Below are 15305 nucleotides of genomic sequence, written 5' to 3'. Positions count from 1 at the left end.
TAATGTATTCAAGTTTTTTTTTTTCCTCTCTCCTTTTTCATACTGTAAATGTATCATGGTTGTGATTACAACATATGTGAAAGATGTTTGTTGGGGCTTTTGACTTGTCTTGCTAGCATCGTTTCAATAAAGAATGACTGCATTTTTCAGAACCTCTCTTCTGATTGAAAACATGTGATTTAATGGCAGATTAAGAGGAGCTATTGGGCTGAGACTGTAATTCATGTCTTGTTAAGCAGCGTTATGTGGCCCCTTGACAAATTATGTTTTGCAGCATGGGCTGCTCCCTCTTTGCTTCCTTCTTTGAGTCACTAGAACAGAAACGTGAGGGGCGTCTCAAATGGAAATATTTATATGCTTCCAAAATGCCTGAAGGGCATCATTAATGCCCATATTCAGAGATCTATAATGTATGCAGGGTACTGCAATGATTTTTGGAGCTCAAACATCCACATATTTTCTCAGGTTAATGACTTTATATTTGTCTCATTCCTTATTGCTTGGAGACACAGTAGAAAAGGAAACAAGCCTGAAAAAAACAAGGGGGGCATGGGGGGTGTATAAAGATTAATGTACAGCTTATGGAGATCAGATTTTTAATTACACTCAAGGCTATGATGACAATCCCATGCAGCTTAAAGCTTTTATATATATATATATATACAGTTCTCATTTATAATTATATCATTTATAATTATTACTTTTCTTCAAAGTATTATTTTAAATAATAAAAATCAGATATTATTAAAAAGAATATTGTATAAATTGGTCAGTGTAATTATCTCTATTTCTCTCTAAAAATCTCTATTTTAAAAAAGTCTATTATTATTATTATTGTTATTGTTGTTGTTATTTATTATCCTTATACAAAAACATAAGTGTGTTTTGTGAATATTTTTTATTGTTATCATTTTAAATGTACTTATTATATTTATGCAAAGATGCTGTTTCTGGGTGGTGTTCTTTAGAAACCCACGATTTGATTTTTTTTTGCCAGTTTTTTATTTTTTATTTATTTATTTATTATTGAAAATTTATCCAAAAATACATTAAATGAATAATATTGAATATTATTATTGGGCACTAGAGACTACAAAATGTATTAGTAAGCAAATTTATTAGTATTTATTTATTAGTGCCAGGTATAATGGTGATATGTGTATAGAATATCGGTAAATATATTGGTCAGACCGATTATCTGCCTATATCTCTATTTCAGAAAGCCTATCTAGATAAGTAAATAATAATTTGTCTTCTATCTGAGGCTCTAAAATATATGCGCCCAACACAACATCACTGCCCTTAGGTGAACAAAAAACAAAACGATACAGAATGGAGATCCGACCTCCTGTGGTACACCTCAGATGAGCAGGATCGTACCGGGCAAGCGCACGAGGTTAGGCCTAGTATAAGAGAAGAGACTAATTGTCAAGGTTATGCCTCTGTAGATGATTGATGTCATCTCGGGCTTTTCTGTCAGCCTGTCAGGAGGCAGGAATGTTTAATGTTCTCATTATTGGTTGCGCTGTTGTGTATATTTCTCTGTCAGCGCTGCAGACCCATCTGAACTGCCAAAGCACTTCAAAGGCCTGCAGGTCATTTATCTTCCCTTGACACGGTGAGTGTTCAGCCTCAGCTGAGTGCTAGTGATTTGTTATGACTTGAGAGCAAGCTGACAGACAGCTCTTCTGGTACAGAAAAAAAGGATTCCTTTTTGTCACACCGTGAAAACATCAATGTCCCTGTAATGGGCTACAACTGTCAATGGAGGCCAGCACCTGACAGTTGTGTGGTCGCACTAATTTGCAGCCCCAGTGGCTCGCTTCACCAACTTTAGATTTGGTTATGGTGTCACAAACAAACAGGCCACCATCTGCCGTGAGGTGCCACGGGGCCCGGCGGAGGGAAGGGGAGAGGTGGCTCAGCTAATTGAAGTCACGTCATAATTTCGTATTAATCGGCTGCGCTACGTATGCAGCTCGCCTTTGATATCGAGCCAGCAGAAAAAGCCCAATGCGACGAGGCGAAGATGGGCCGTGCACCACGGGCCGGAGTCAGGGGGGAAAAATCTGATCTTTGTTTCCTTTCCCAGGCCATGACATGATTAATCGTTCTCTTCTGATCTAATTTTGGAACATGAAAAACAGCACATTTGTCTTGAAGAAAAATTATGTGCTGTACTGTGCAGATGGAAATTTCCAGCCCTGAAAAAGATTAAAGTAAAATTCCACTCCTTAGACCTAATCATGAGTTGTAGATTATTCTGTCGTTTTTAGCAGATGGTGGGTTTGATTCAGAGGCTCTCTCCTTATATTAATGAATACTAGACTGTTATATTTGACTTAGGTAAGTGAAATGTCTATCACGCCTAATGGACTGCCGGTCAACGGTGCGCATGCCCTACCGCCGCGTGCCCTTGCTGCATATTTCATGGTTTGTACTTATGCAGAACATTTTGTTTCCATTGATTTTTCACACTTGTCCACAGTTTGCTAAATATTTTCACACAGGAGTGGAGAAAAGAACAAACTTGTGTCCACAGCTAATGTCCATCTATAGGTCACTGCTATAACTCTGCAACTAAAACTGTCACCATGGGCAAGAAGAGAGCAGAATTCAATAGTAACTTGATTAAGTTCCCAGTCAACATGACTGCATACACTGCAGTATGTTAACCAACCTAATTATAGGAGCAGCGAGGGGGTGATAAAACCAGCTGAAAGGAGGTGCCTTCTGAGGCTGATCATGTGGCCTTCAATACTGACTTACCCTAAGGGAACGGATGGAGCTCTTGTCACACCTCTCCTCTCCTCTCGCTCTATCTGTGTGTATTCGATTCAGAAACTCACGCCATTCTTCACTTAGTCTAAATTAGGTTATGTGATTAAATCCCCAAGGCACACTTACCACACCCACACAGCTAGTAAAAATAGCGGAGGAAATGTTTCAGATTATTGTTACTTTTCAAGGCTTTGTTCAGTTTGGACTGTCCTAGAATCTCACATGATCTGTATGAATATTCATTGCAAGAATGTTCGAGGAATAGTAATGCTAATTAGCGGTTTGCTTCCCACTATAAGACCAAGCCATTCTGAAATATGTGTCATGCACATTGAAACAATGAGAGAGGCACAGCTAAATTTTGAATATATTCACAGCTAAAGGGAACAACATACAGTTTAAGCTGTGACTACTCTATATATTCATAATATAGTTCTTTATAGCTTTCAAAAATGATTACCACATAATAATCTCAATCAAGTCAATTTTCATTAAAAGCTATAGTGCCATATTATGTTAGGTGTCTTCAACTACTATGTACTAACATTAAAAAATAAATAAATAAAAATTAGTTGTTAGGTGAAATGTACTTACTGTATTCAAAATTCAAAAACACTTGATGCTACTGAGGTGGGATACGGTAAATGTTAGGAACAGGTTTGGTTGAATAGGTAGGTTTAAGGGGAGTGATGGGGCATGTGTTGGGTCAACAGTGCAACTACAGAAATTAATTACATATGTAATTGCATGCAGTTTTTTATATAAGTACGATGCACAAAGTGCATTGTATCAAATTATTAATTTAAATGTTAGTACATAATCGTCAAAGACATTTAATATAAAATTGGTACAAAGTTATTAATCAAAATCATTGAGCGCAATTCTTATGCTAGAACAGCCATCTAAACATGGGTTGCAGGTCTGTTTTGATAAGGTCATGGTCATCAGGGGGGAAAAACTAAGCTAAATGCAAATAATAAAATGCAACTGACTATATAATTGTATACATAATGACATTAGCGAGAGAAAAAAAAATAGGCTTAGGAGGAGAAAATGCTTCTCACGTGTCTCAAAGCTTCCTGCAACATATTGGTTGAATTAATGGCAGCTGAAAGCATGAAACCATTAAAATATAATTTTGGACAGTAAACTATTTTGTACTCTATCAAAATGATTCAACTTTATTTAACAAATTATCAGGTGTTTCAGAATCAGCATCAAGGACCATAACTTTCCATTTTATAATGATCATTTTAATTTCATGTTTACATTCTATCCATCAAGAATATGACGAATGATTACACCAAAGACACCCCAAGGGACCAAATTATATATTCCACACTAGAACTTGACGTCAAAAGCATGGCATGGCTGAATTGATGCTGGCAGTGTATTAGTCTCAGCCCCATCAGTTTGAGTTAGCAAAATAGCCTCTTCCTGGGGCTCCAAGACAGGAGTCTGGATTCCTGTGAGTCCTTTGGACATTCAGACCTGATGAATGTGCCTCGGTCATGCCTTGGCACTAACTAGCATTGCATGATAACGTTTATATTTAGAAACATACTGTCCTGGCAATGTCAAAATGTGCCTTGTGCTCATGTTGGATACATTTTTAATCTGGGAGTGATAGAGGTTGACTGAGGTTCTGTGGCTGACTGCTGCTGGCTTGTGCAGGAGGATAAAATGTAAATGTCTGCTTCCAAAAGAACAATTGAAAAGGAAATAATCTCAGGAGCTGCAATTGCCAACGCGCAAGACTACTCATGAATAGTACTCAAGTATAAATTTAAAACAACAGTGCCGAAACCTAGCTTGTAAACCAAGAACATGAGTGGAGTGAAAACAGGAACGCATTGCCAATATGTCATACACTAAATAGTTCTAAATTAGAGTCTGTATACGCCTGTTAGAGACGCCATTCATCATACTCAACTTTGGTCTGTTTCTTACAATTTTGGCAGTAAGCGCTTCCACATGCCAAGTTTGTGCAAGAGAAAGAGAGGAGGGAGGGGACTGCGTGAAGGAGAAAGAGGGAGAAAATGCAGGTTATCAGCAAAGTTTACATGTCTTTAATCAGTCTGCAGTTAATTAGCGGCTTCCACACAATGTGGCTGTGAGTCATTAATCATACTAGCGTAGAGCAGTCAGCCCGGTCCAAGACATTTGGAAACAAAAGTTTTGTTTTCCATGAAGGGTTTGAGCGCGGCCTGGCGTTGGCTTTCTTGGCCATTAGGCTGGAAATGAAAGGCCTTGTCATGGAGCTGACAGACAAGGGCCCACTGTTCAGCTCCCTGTTGGTCTTTCCCTAAACCTCACTCAACAAAAGATGACTTCACCCCTTAAACAAAGCTTGCACACACTCGGGCACATTTGTCTGTGCTGAGCTCCATGTGAAATGTCACGTCACGCAGCTGGCCAAAGCGCCGTGATACTGCGCAGCGATCCTGCCAGAGCCTTTCCTGCTCGTGTGCCCAACTTTTTCCTGCTCTTGTGCTGTATTTATTTAGGGATGAAGTGGAAATGTAATCCGGAGGATAGCTTTAATTCGTCATCCACCCCAGCATGCATCATTCACCGGAGCTGACCCAAAGGTCCGAGGCTCTCCTTGTTTATAATAGCGCAAAGATGTGGGCCGATCCATTCCCTAAAGTCCTGACGTGCACATTTTTAATCTTGGCTAAAGATGGGTAAAAGTGTCCATCTACCTGTCTGCGGCAGATGAATTAATTGGCTGGAAATTTTCCGCAGTTACCTCCAGTACGAGTTGTAAATCTATTAAGAGGCGAGCCTTCCCAGACCTGTCACGCCGAATGTTCCGACAGCTCCATTTACCATTCCTGATCATTCTATGACAGGAATATTTCCTGCCACTGACTCTGTTTCCCCTCTTAGCTGAGACGGGAGGCCAAAATGTATGTTTCATTGTCAAGAAACGAGAAAAAAGTCTGAGCGGGCTTGGCAACTGCAAAAAGAGCCTTTCAGCTGCTTTTCATGCTTGTGCATAAATGTAGACTTTGGCTATTTAGTGAGTGAATGAGGGGGCAGAAACGGAAAAAAAAACCTCCTGCGGGTACACTAAGAATGTAATTGCCAATCAGAGGCGAAATGCGCAAGTAATGTCATTTGGGGGTTAAGGTGTATATCAAGAACTGTTAAAACACGAGTCAAACGCCTTTGTGCCGACCGGCCCCTCTAGCACGCCGTGTTTGCCTCTTAGAGCACTTCAAATCTCCACAAAAGGTACAAGTGACATCAAATGAAAGATTGTTTAAAGTCAGAGCTGCCAAAGCTCTCTGGCAATTATTTATCTTGTTACCAATAAATCAAGCTCCCTTCATAGTGCAGTCATAAAAATGTATGAGAATGTAAATGCTTGAGTGACCCATTAATCTCGTTTAAAGTGGCAAATGTAACATGTTCTTCACTCGTGGTGATAAAGTTATACTTCGCACCCTTATGAAGGATTGTTGATGGCAGAATGTTCTGCGTATCAGTATAATAAGCTGGAGTGGAATATGTAAAGAAGAGCCGCCTTGAGGAAATCACTCAAGATCTCATTGTGGTGTGAAATTTAAGACCCTGTCGACGGCATTCTGGGGCAGGTGTCACTTAGTAAAGGATCACTCAATTTCGTCTTGTCATTTTAATATGCGTTTCGACTTATTTTAACAACACAGTGAGGAGTTTCGCCGTGAATATGCGGCCCCACACACACCTCTTGTAAAAGCAAACAGTCGGTCTGCCCGTGCTGCCTCCCGTTTCATGTGTGTCTCTCAAACATAATTCATCATTTGTCTACTGGGAGTAGCGTCCAAGTGACACAAGCCCCGTAGTGAGCGCGGACCTCCCTGCATTGGAATATTTCCGTTAGAATGGAAGCAATGCCTTGAAAAGTGAGAATAAACAAGACTGTGACCCATGTCAGGAGAATGTAATACGGCCTCAGAATGAGGGGTAAAGTGAATTAAAGTTTTTTAGGGGGCTTTCTGGGTGTGATTAAGCACACATTCAGCCCTGGCACACTAAGGAGTTTATTCATCTTGTCTCACAGGGGAAGTGATGAAGTAATGATTAATATGAGGGATGTTTGGAAATGTAAATCCCTGCTGCAACACAAACAAACCAAGGGGCTTTCTCGGGATGATTAAATGCACATTTCGCAGTTGATTGAGCATGCAAGAAGTCATCCATTTCCCCTGAACTCTGTAAACAGTGATGCAGGTCCTCTTCCCACTCAAGTATATGACCGTCGTCGTGGGTTTATATGCACATACAGGCCATTGAAGACGAATGACTGCCGCAATTTATATAACCGCCGGGATCTCTTGATTAGGTAATTTATATGGAGGACAGGTTTATAACCACTAACTTACCGTCTTGTCCCAGAACAATTATTTCAGAAATCTGGCTGTAAAAGCAGACAATAAATTCTCGCTTTTTCTTTCGCTGTCATCGAATGCCCAATAACCTGAGATCCAATTCTCAGTAAATCGTCTGCTTTGAAAGCGAGAGCTATTAAATCATGAAAGTGATTTTCCTGAACTGTTTTTGGTGAACAACAGGGTTTGCATGTGGGGAGCCAAACGTCTGGGTCATATGGTTGTCAAATATCATTCCATGGTCAGAGGCCTAGGCATATGTACAAAAATGTAAATATTAAAGAAATATTGGGGCATATTCCACCGACGTAATTGGAGGTTAAACTTTCTAGAGATTTATTTATTTTATATAAAATAGCTTACAGCACTCAAAGGTTCCTACAAACAATGCACTGGATTTATGAGTGTTTTTCTATAGTTGTTAGTGCAAAGCATTTAGTGGGACACATGAAAGACATGCATCATTGCCATAGTTTGCATATCATTAAACATGTATTACCCCCCTTGGCTACAGTCTTAGAATGACATTATGTCATGTAATGTAAAGTATACCTCATTCTTGTTTGCACCGTGACCCAGTGATAAACGAGTGAAATGATTTGTTTTTGATAACTTCATCAGGGATAGTCACATTATTAAGTCTGACTAAATGTGCTACATGAGAAACACTGGTAACTCGTTAAATGAGACTATGTAGCCGTAATTCATGGGTGGTGTTAACATATTCTAGCATGCGGTGACACTGTTATACATCACACTATACAATGGAATATGTAGAAACAGCGCCAGCTCCATGCAAGAGAAATGCCAGCACCATACAGAACAGCAGGGGCGGACTTACCCATTAGGCAAAGGTAGGCGACTGCCTTGGGCCCTCAAAAGCCAAGGGCCCCCTAAAATGCTTTTCATATAGGATATGCGCATTAAGCACTGACATGCGAACGGTTGCTGTTTACTGTGTTTATTACCACTACAACCGTCCAACCTGCTTTTTGTGTACCCTGCTTGAAGGAGATGAAAATATTATGCATCTGAAGCTGTAATTAAATATTGAGAAACAGTGCGTATTATATGTTTATAATTGTTTTAAATGCCGCTTACTCATTTATGAGAAGGAACCAAGTAGAGGACACAGTTACTTTTTTTGTTGATATAATCCTTAGGTGTGTAAATGTATAATTGCCTTTTCATTATTTATTTAAATTTGTAGTTAAAATAACTAAAAATAAATGTATCCGCCTTGGGCCCCCAAAAGCCAAGGGCCCCCTAAAATGTTTTTCATATAGGAGTTGCGCATTAAGCGCTGACACGCGAACGGTTGCTGTTTACTGTGTTTATTACCACGACAACCGTCCAACGTGCTTTTTGTGTACCCTGCTTGAAGGAGATGAAAATATTATGCATCTGAAGCTGTAATTAAATATTGAGAAACAGTGCGTATTATATGTTTATAATTGTTTTAAATGCCGCTTACTCATTTATGAGAAGGAACCAAGTAGAGGACACAGTTACTTTTTTTGTTGATATAATCCTTAGGTGTGTAAATGTACCAGAGTTTTTGTTCAGATCAATGCGAAAATCCACCCACATAACCCCGTAAATTAATATAATAATTTATACTTCTGACTCACCCCTGGTTTAAACGCTCAATTGTGAGGTTTATCATTTTATAATTTATTTTGTTTTTGTGAAAACCTGTATCTCAACTGTAAATCAGTTGCTATTTCGTGGTCTACAACATGAAAGAAAGCCATTATAACATGTACATGAAAAATGTAGAAACATTAGACACAACTATGGGGCACCATTGTGCAGCAGCAAGCATCACAACAAAAAAGGAACCTCAAGGTTGATCTAGGAAAATGTGTGCAAATGTATAGGGCCCCATTCCTATATTTTGCCTGGGGCCCCCAATTCACTAAATCCGCCCATGCAGAACAGAGATAACTACTTAAAACCAAAAAAGATGGGATAAAATATTTTAAAATTATTTGTAGTTCATTATTATTTGGTTTATGTTTGTTTTGTTAAATAAATAAATAAATAAATAAATAAATCATATTAGTGATATATATTCACTCCAGCATACAAAGAATTTGTTGCAATTCAATAAAAAATTATTTCAAACAAACAAAGAAACAAACAAATAAATAAATAATATATAGTACTGTAGCTCCAGCATTCAAGGAATTTATTGCAGAATTGAAAATTCGAATAACAGAAATACGGGATACAGAATGTAAAAACAAAACAAAACAGATTCATTCATTTTTAATTGTCACACATTTATCACTCATACACTTTCACTGTTAAATTGAATGCAGTATAGAGGTGGATGAACAATGTCTTCTCCATCATGTATTTTTGTTTGTTTTGTTGTTTGTTGTCAATATATATGTCACCATTATGTGTATCTTTTCATTTATAGTGAATGAATGTTGTATTATTGTTGGCTGTCTTTATGTTAGTTTTATGTTACCTGCCTAGGGACTGCAGATGAAAAGTAGTTATTGTTACTAATTCTGGCATATTTACATGGTGTATATTTATACAACAATGTTCATGAATATGCATGGTCCCTATTAAATAAACCAATAAATAAAAAATAAAAAAAGATACTCATTATTATTAAATACAACAACAACAACAATAATAATAAAAATAATATAAAGATTATTATATTATGTATTATTACAAAACATGATAAGAAACAGCATCCATTTTGTAATATAAATATATAAATTAAATTATGTAAATTGACATTAAAAATAAATAATAAAAATTATTATTATTCACTTTTTTAACTAAATAAACTCATGACTGTAATTTTAATTACAAAAGTGTTCATTTATGTCATCCTATCACAAAAAACAACTAAATTCTACAGGTGAGTGATGAGTAGCAAGATATAGTATCCATCATGTTAGATGAGCTGATGTCTGTCTCAGAAGTATTTGATGGTCATCTAGCGTGCTGAGCATCTGGTGCCCGGTGGATGGGGCCGATTAACAAGTCCACAGTTTGCAGCCTTCTCCCAGCATGCCTGCTTGTAAATGGTACTCTCATAGCAGAAAAAAACCTTATTGGCTCTATTCCCTTTGAAAGAGAGCTAACACTAACCGTCTCCAGCATTGGTGCTATATTAATTACTTGTGCCATAAGATTTTGCATTTTCAGGTTTCAGCAGTCCATCAGGTAAGAACAGTGATGTTGGTCAATAGTAGCTGGTTGAATGTGCAGGAATGCTGAAGGAGTGGTGTCCAGTGAGAGGTTTATATAAGAGATATAACAAATCACAGTGTGTTTATGGTTTGACAACATTGTGTTAGGAACCCTTAAAAAGACACTGCTCAGTGTGAAAGTTACTGTTTACAAGCTAAAAGTATTTTGAAAATGTTGACCGCTAACCTGCAATGGATGATAAAAATATTATGCTGTAGGCTATAGTCAGATATATCTGCAGTAGCATCTGCAATAGGATGAAATATTTTTGAACTTTTACAGACTTACCCTACACATTTTATTCCGAACACTAAAAATGTGACATATTTGATTTACTTCTTAAACAGACTATTAAAAATAGCCTTTTCATTGTGCCATCTGTATTCTGAAAAGCAATATTCTGTTCAAGTGTAAGTGTTACTTCAGTCAGGAGTTTGCTTGGGTGTGAGTGGAAAACATTAACACAATCAGTGTATTCATGATTTTACTCAGTGGGGGCCATTCAGAATTATAAATGTATCTGGACACAGTTTGAGCAACACTAGTGGAGCAAAATGACATTTAAAAACATTGAAATTTTTTTAAATGCACAGATTCAGATGTGTGGCTAAAGGCACATGCTAACATAACACAGACATATTCTTCCCCATTCATTTTACTATATCTACTATTGAACCCAGCCAACAAAAATATTTTCTAAGAATGTTTTACTAATGTTCCTATTAAGTTATTAGAACATAATTTCGGAACATCCTCTGAAACATTCAGTTTTTGATTTAGCAAATGGCTGCAATATAACAAAGAGTGAAAAATTTAAGGGGGTCTGAATACTTTCCGTACCCACTGTATATATATATATAAACATTTTCTTAGTTATATGATGGACTTTTTCACTGGAGGAAGCGTTATATTGGATTATGGACTTAATCCAGTTAAAATGCCTTAAGGATATTGTTGAATTCTTACAAACACGCAGCTTTTTGCTTCTTAAGACATTAACTGATGGACTTGTGAATTACTTGTGGATTATTGTGATGTTTTTATCAGCTGTTCGGACTCTCATTCTGACGGCACCCATTCACTTACAGAGGATCCATTGGTGAGCAAGTTATGTAATGCAAAACTTCTCCAAATCTCTTCCGATGAAGAAATAAACTTATCTACATCTCGGATGGCCTGAAGATGAGTACATTTTCAGAACATTTTCTTTTTGGGTGAACTATTCCTTTAAGAAAGTTATTAAAAACTAGATAACTTTGAACAAACATTCTGTTAATGTTATTGGAAGAACGTTTCTTCATAACTTTGAAAGAACCTTGCCAGAACGTTAGCTCTACGAACATAAGCTCTGCCGAACGTAAGTTCTAAGAACATTCCTGTTAGCTAGCCGCCACTAAAAGGAAACCTGCTTATGACAATGTGATGAGAAAAAAACATAGAAGACAGCCCCAGCAGGTCAGTCCTCAGAACAGTCTAGCAGGTGTGCCTTTCCACTGACTACTGTGTTTATGATCACCTGGTGATTCACTTTGCCTGTTACCACAAGCCATTCCTCATAACACAACTCCTAGGTTAAAAATTAGCCGAGAATATATGCCATTAGATACAACAGCAGTTTTGACTGACGTGTCTATGAAGTACAGTATAAATGAAAAATATAAAATAGCTTTATTTACCGAGCAAACAGAGGAGTCCTACTGTGAAGTGACCATATTTTTCTTTGAACCGGCGTTTGACTGACAAAAACAAACATTCACAGAAAACAACCCCATTAATATTTTATTATAGTGCTCCCTTGTGAATGCTGAAGGTAAATCATGCATCAAATATTAAAAGAGATATTTTTGTGTGTGTGTGCTCGTATCGTATGCTACATCAGACATATCTTATTACCTTTGGATCATCACAGTCACGCATATTTGGGTTTTCATTTTTGTAATTAGCGATTCATACTGTGTTTACGAGGTGTGGGACAGATTATTAATCACATCTGAAATCCACCTCTTCACCCTGACCCTGTCTCCAGGACACTTTAAAACCCAATACACTCAACAGAAAACAGTCATGGTTCTGGAAAAGCATATACTAGTAAATTATTTAGTGGAATGCAGGAAATTAGAGAGCTTGTCCCATCCATCACTTATATTTAGTGAAACACGTATACAGGGCAAATGTGTGCACTGTTAACATTGAGTGCATTACATGCTAAAAGCCAGAGGCCAGCTAAAACCTATCTGCATTTTACTGTTCTGTCACAAGTAATTTGTCAAGACTAATTATGAATGATCTTCCTTGGAGAGCTACGCATGCTTTCCATGGAGGCCTTTTCTGCTAAAGGTTATTGGCAAGCTTCATTGTGCATCAGCCCGCATTACAAGGCACGAATGTCATTGTACTTTTTTGGCTTGGTGGGAATGACACTTGAAAGGGTCCTGTGTGCACCTTAAAGGAAAAATCTGTTCGGCTCAAAGCAGATGAAGACTAAAGCGGACACAGAGTATATGTGACATTAACATAGGAGAGGCCTCATTAAATTTGCATTAAATTAAATATTAAATTATAAGCAGCAGAACCAAACATTACACTGCACGAATATTATTCTCTCTTATCGTGAGTGTTCAAATATTACATTTATAATTTGCTCTGATTTATTCCCGTACCATGTCAACGCCTCAATGTGACAACCTGTCATCATCCTCTCCATTTGAGTGACAGCCCATCAATCTTTTCCACCCCCCCATAGGGGGAAATGTGATGCTTGTCAAAATAGGAATTTGTCTTTGGACATTTTTTAAATCTGTGCCACTGCAAATGCAAAATAATAACTCTAGATATATGATGTAAGATTGACGTGGTTTCAAATGGAAAAAAAGCGCATGGCTGTGTAACTAGATTAAAATGATTCATGAGACTTGATTTAACAAATATATGTTTTTTCTTTCACTTCTTTTATTAGATTGCCTAAACGCTTATGTGCTCTGGGAAAACCAAAAAAAAATTGCCTATAGGAGGAGCTTTTATGTCCCCACATCTATGACCTGCACCTCCTTATTTATTATTTCCCAAACCTAAATCTTAATTTAAACCGTGAGTTCTAGTAATAAGATCCCATACAAACCTCAAACTACACAGATACCCCCATAATACATTCTTTTCAATACTTCTAGGTTTTATATGCCCACATATGCCCACTTGAGCAGCAATAGAAGCTTCCAGACCCAGCTCCATATGGCATGCAGCTGCAAATGACTGCATTGAGTGCCTATGAATTGTGGCTGTACTCTTCAGAGAGACGGCAGCTATCTGTGGGAGGCCATGGTACACAGACATCCTCTGAGTTCCATGCTGAAGTAAGAGGGGTGATCAGGGTCAAGGATACCATAGCAGGTAGAGGCTCCACCACCTCCCCATGTGAGGGAGACATGTGGATGATGCATGGAGGGCAGATACCATGTACTCACTTCAGGTCATTTGTCAAGCGCTCTGATGGAGAGCATAAAAAGCTGCAAAATGTAGCTTAAAAATATTTAATTTATAAATAATTTGACTCACTGACTGTTTTCAAACAGGTTCTGCACTGCCACTCAAAAGTTTGAGGTCTGTATGATTTTTTAATGTTTAGAAAGAAGAACCAAGCACTAAAGCTGCATTTTTTTTTACCAAAAACAATAAAAATAATAATAATAAAAAATAATAAAAACATAAGCATATACAATAAAAACAGCAATATTCTGAAATTTGATTACAATTTTACATTTTCATATACCATTTTAATATATTTTTTTATTATTGTAATAAATAATTTTTTTTCTGTCATGGGAAAGTTGAGTTTTCAGCAGCCATTACTTCAGTGTCACATGATTAATCAGAAATCATTCTAAAGAGTAATGTTATGAAATAATATTACAATTTAAAATAACAGTTTTTTTTAATAACATATTTTACACTGTCATTTATTCCTGTGACGCAAAGCTGAAAGTCCATATTTCACCCAAAGTTGGGTTGCAGCATTTTTTAGAGTATATACAGTATATATATATATATATATATATATATATATATATATAAATAATAGATATACAATATACATTTATTTAACATTATATACATTTCTTATCTGTATATTATTTCAATTAAATTAAATATTTTTTTTGTAATTATCATGATTAATCATAATTGTCCCTAAACCATGGTGTGAGTTTGGGGCTTTCTGTTTGGTTAACCAGTGGCAGACAGGGGCAGTGGAAATAACACACTTCACCTTTATAATATCCATTGCAGTGATGTACAATATCTAGCCAGTTGTGTCTTAATTCTTTTGGCTCATCTTATATTTTGCCACATTAAGTTGAGCATATGATCATAGCATAGCGTGTGAGCGTATGGCTGAGGGATGATGGATGTGCACATGGAGATACTGCTGGAGTTGTGATCTTCCACCAGATGTGTCCGAGCCGAAGGGAGACGCTCCACACAGCCTGTCAGAAGCAGACTGCTTTCAGAGGAGACACAGGTGTTTGCCCCCAGTAAGCCGAGAGAAATAAACTGTCAGGAAGATAGTCAGAGGCGAAAAGCATGGCAGGGGAAAGAATCCCACTGCCAGATGATTCCTTAATGTGCACTCATTTATTCAGTAATTATATGATATGCGATGCTAATTCACTCTGGACGGCTGTTGAACACATTGACGTCAGTGAATTGACACAAGCAGTATTTTTAGTGATATTCAAAAACAGCTCGTTTTAAAGTTTGGCAAAGCCACCGTACACTATGATTTTGTTGTCATGACACTTTTGATTGATAGACCTTTGGCTTTTTGATGAATTACCACTCATGTTTCTCGAAGAGCAGTTATGTATCAAGTGTCACTTTCTTATTCCCTACAAACACAACTCATAAAATAATATACTCAAGCAAATACGA

The sequence above is a fragment of the Sinocyclocheilus rhinocerous genome, unplaced genomic scaffold (genome assembly GCF_001515625.1).
Source record: "Sinocyclocheilus rhinocerous isolate Xijiao unplaced genomic scaffold, SAMN03320098_v1.1 scaffold295, whole genome shotgun sequence".
In the NCBI taxonomy this organism is placed as follows: domain Eukaryota; kingdom Metazoa; phylum Chordata; class Actinopteri; order Cypriniformes; family Cyprinidae; genus Sinocyclocheilus; species Sinocyclocheilus rhinocerous.
Note: the sequence above shows the minus strand (reverse complement) of the source record.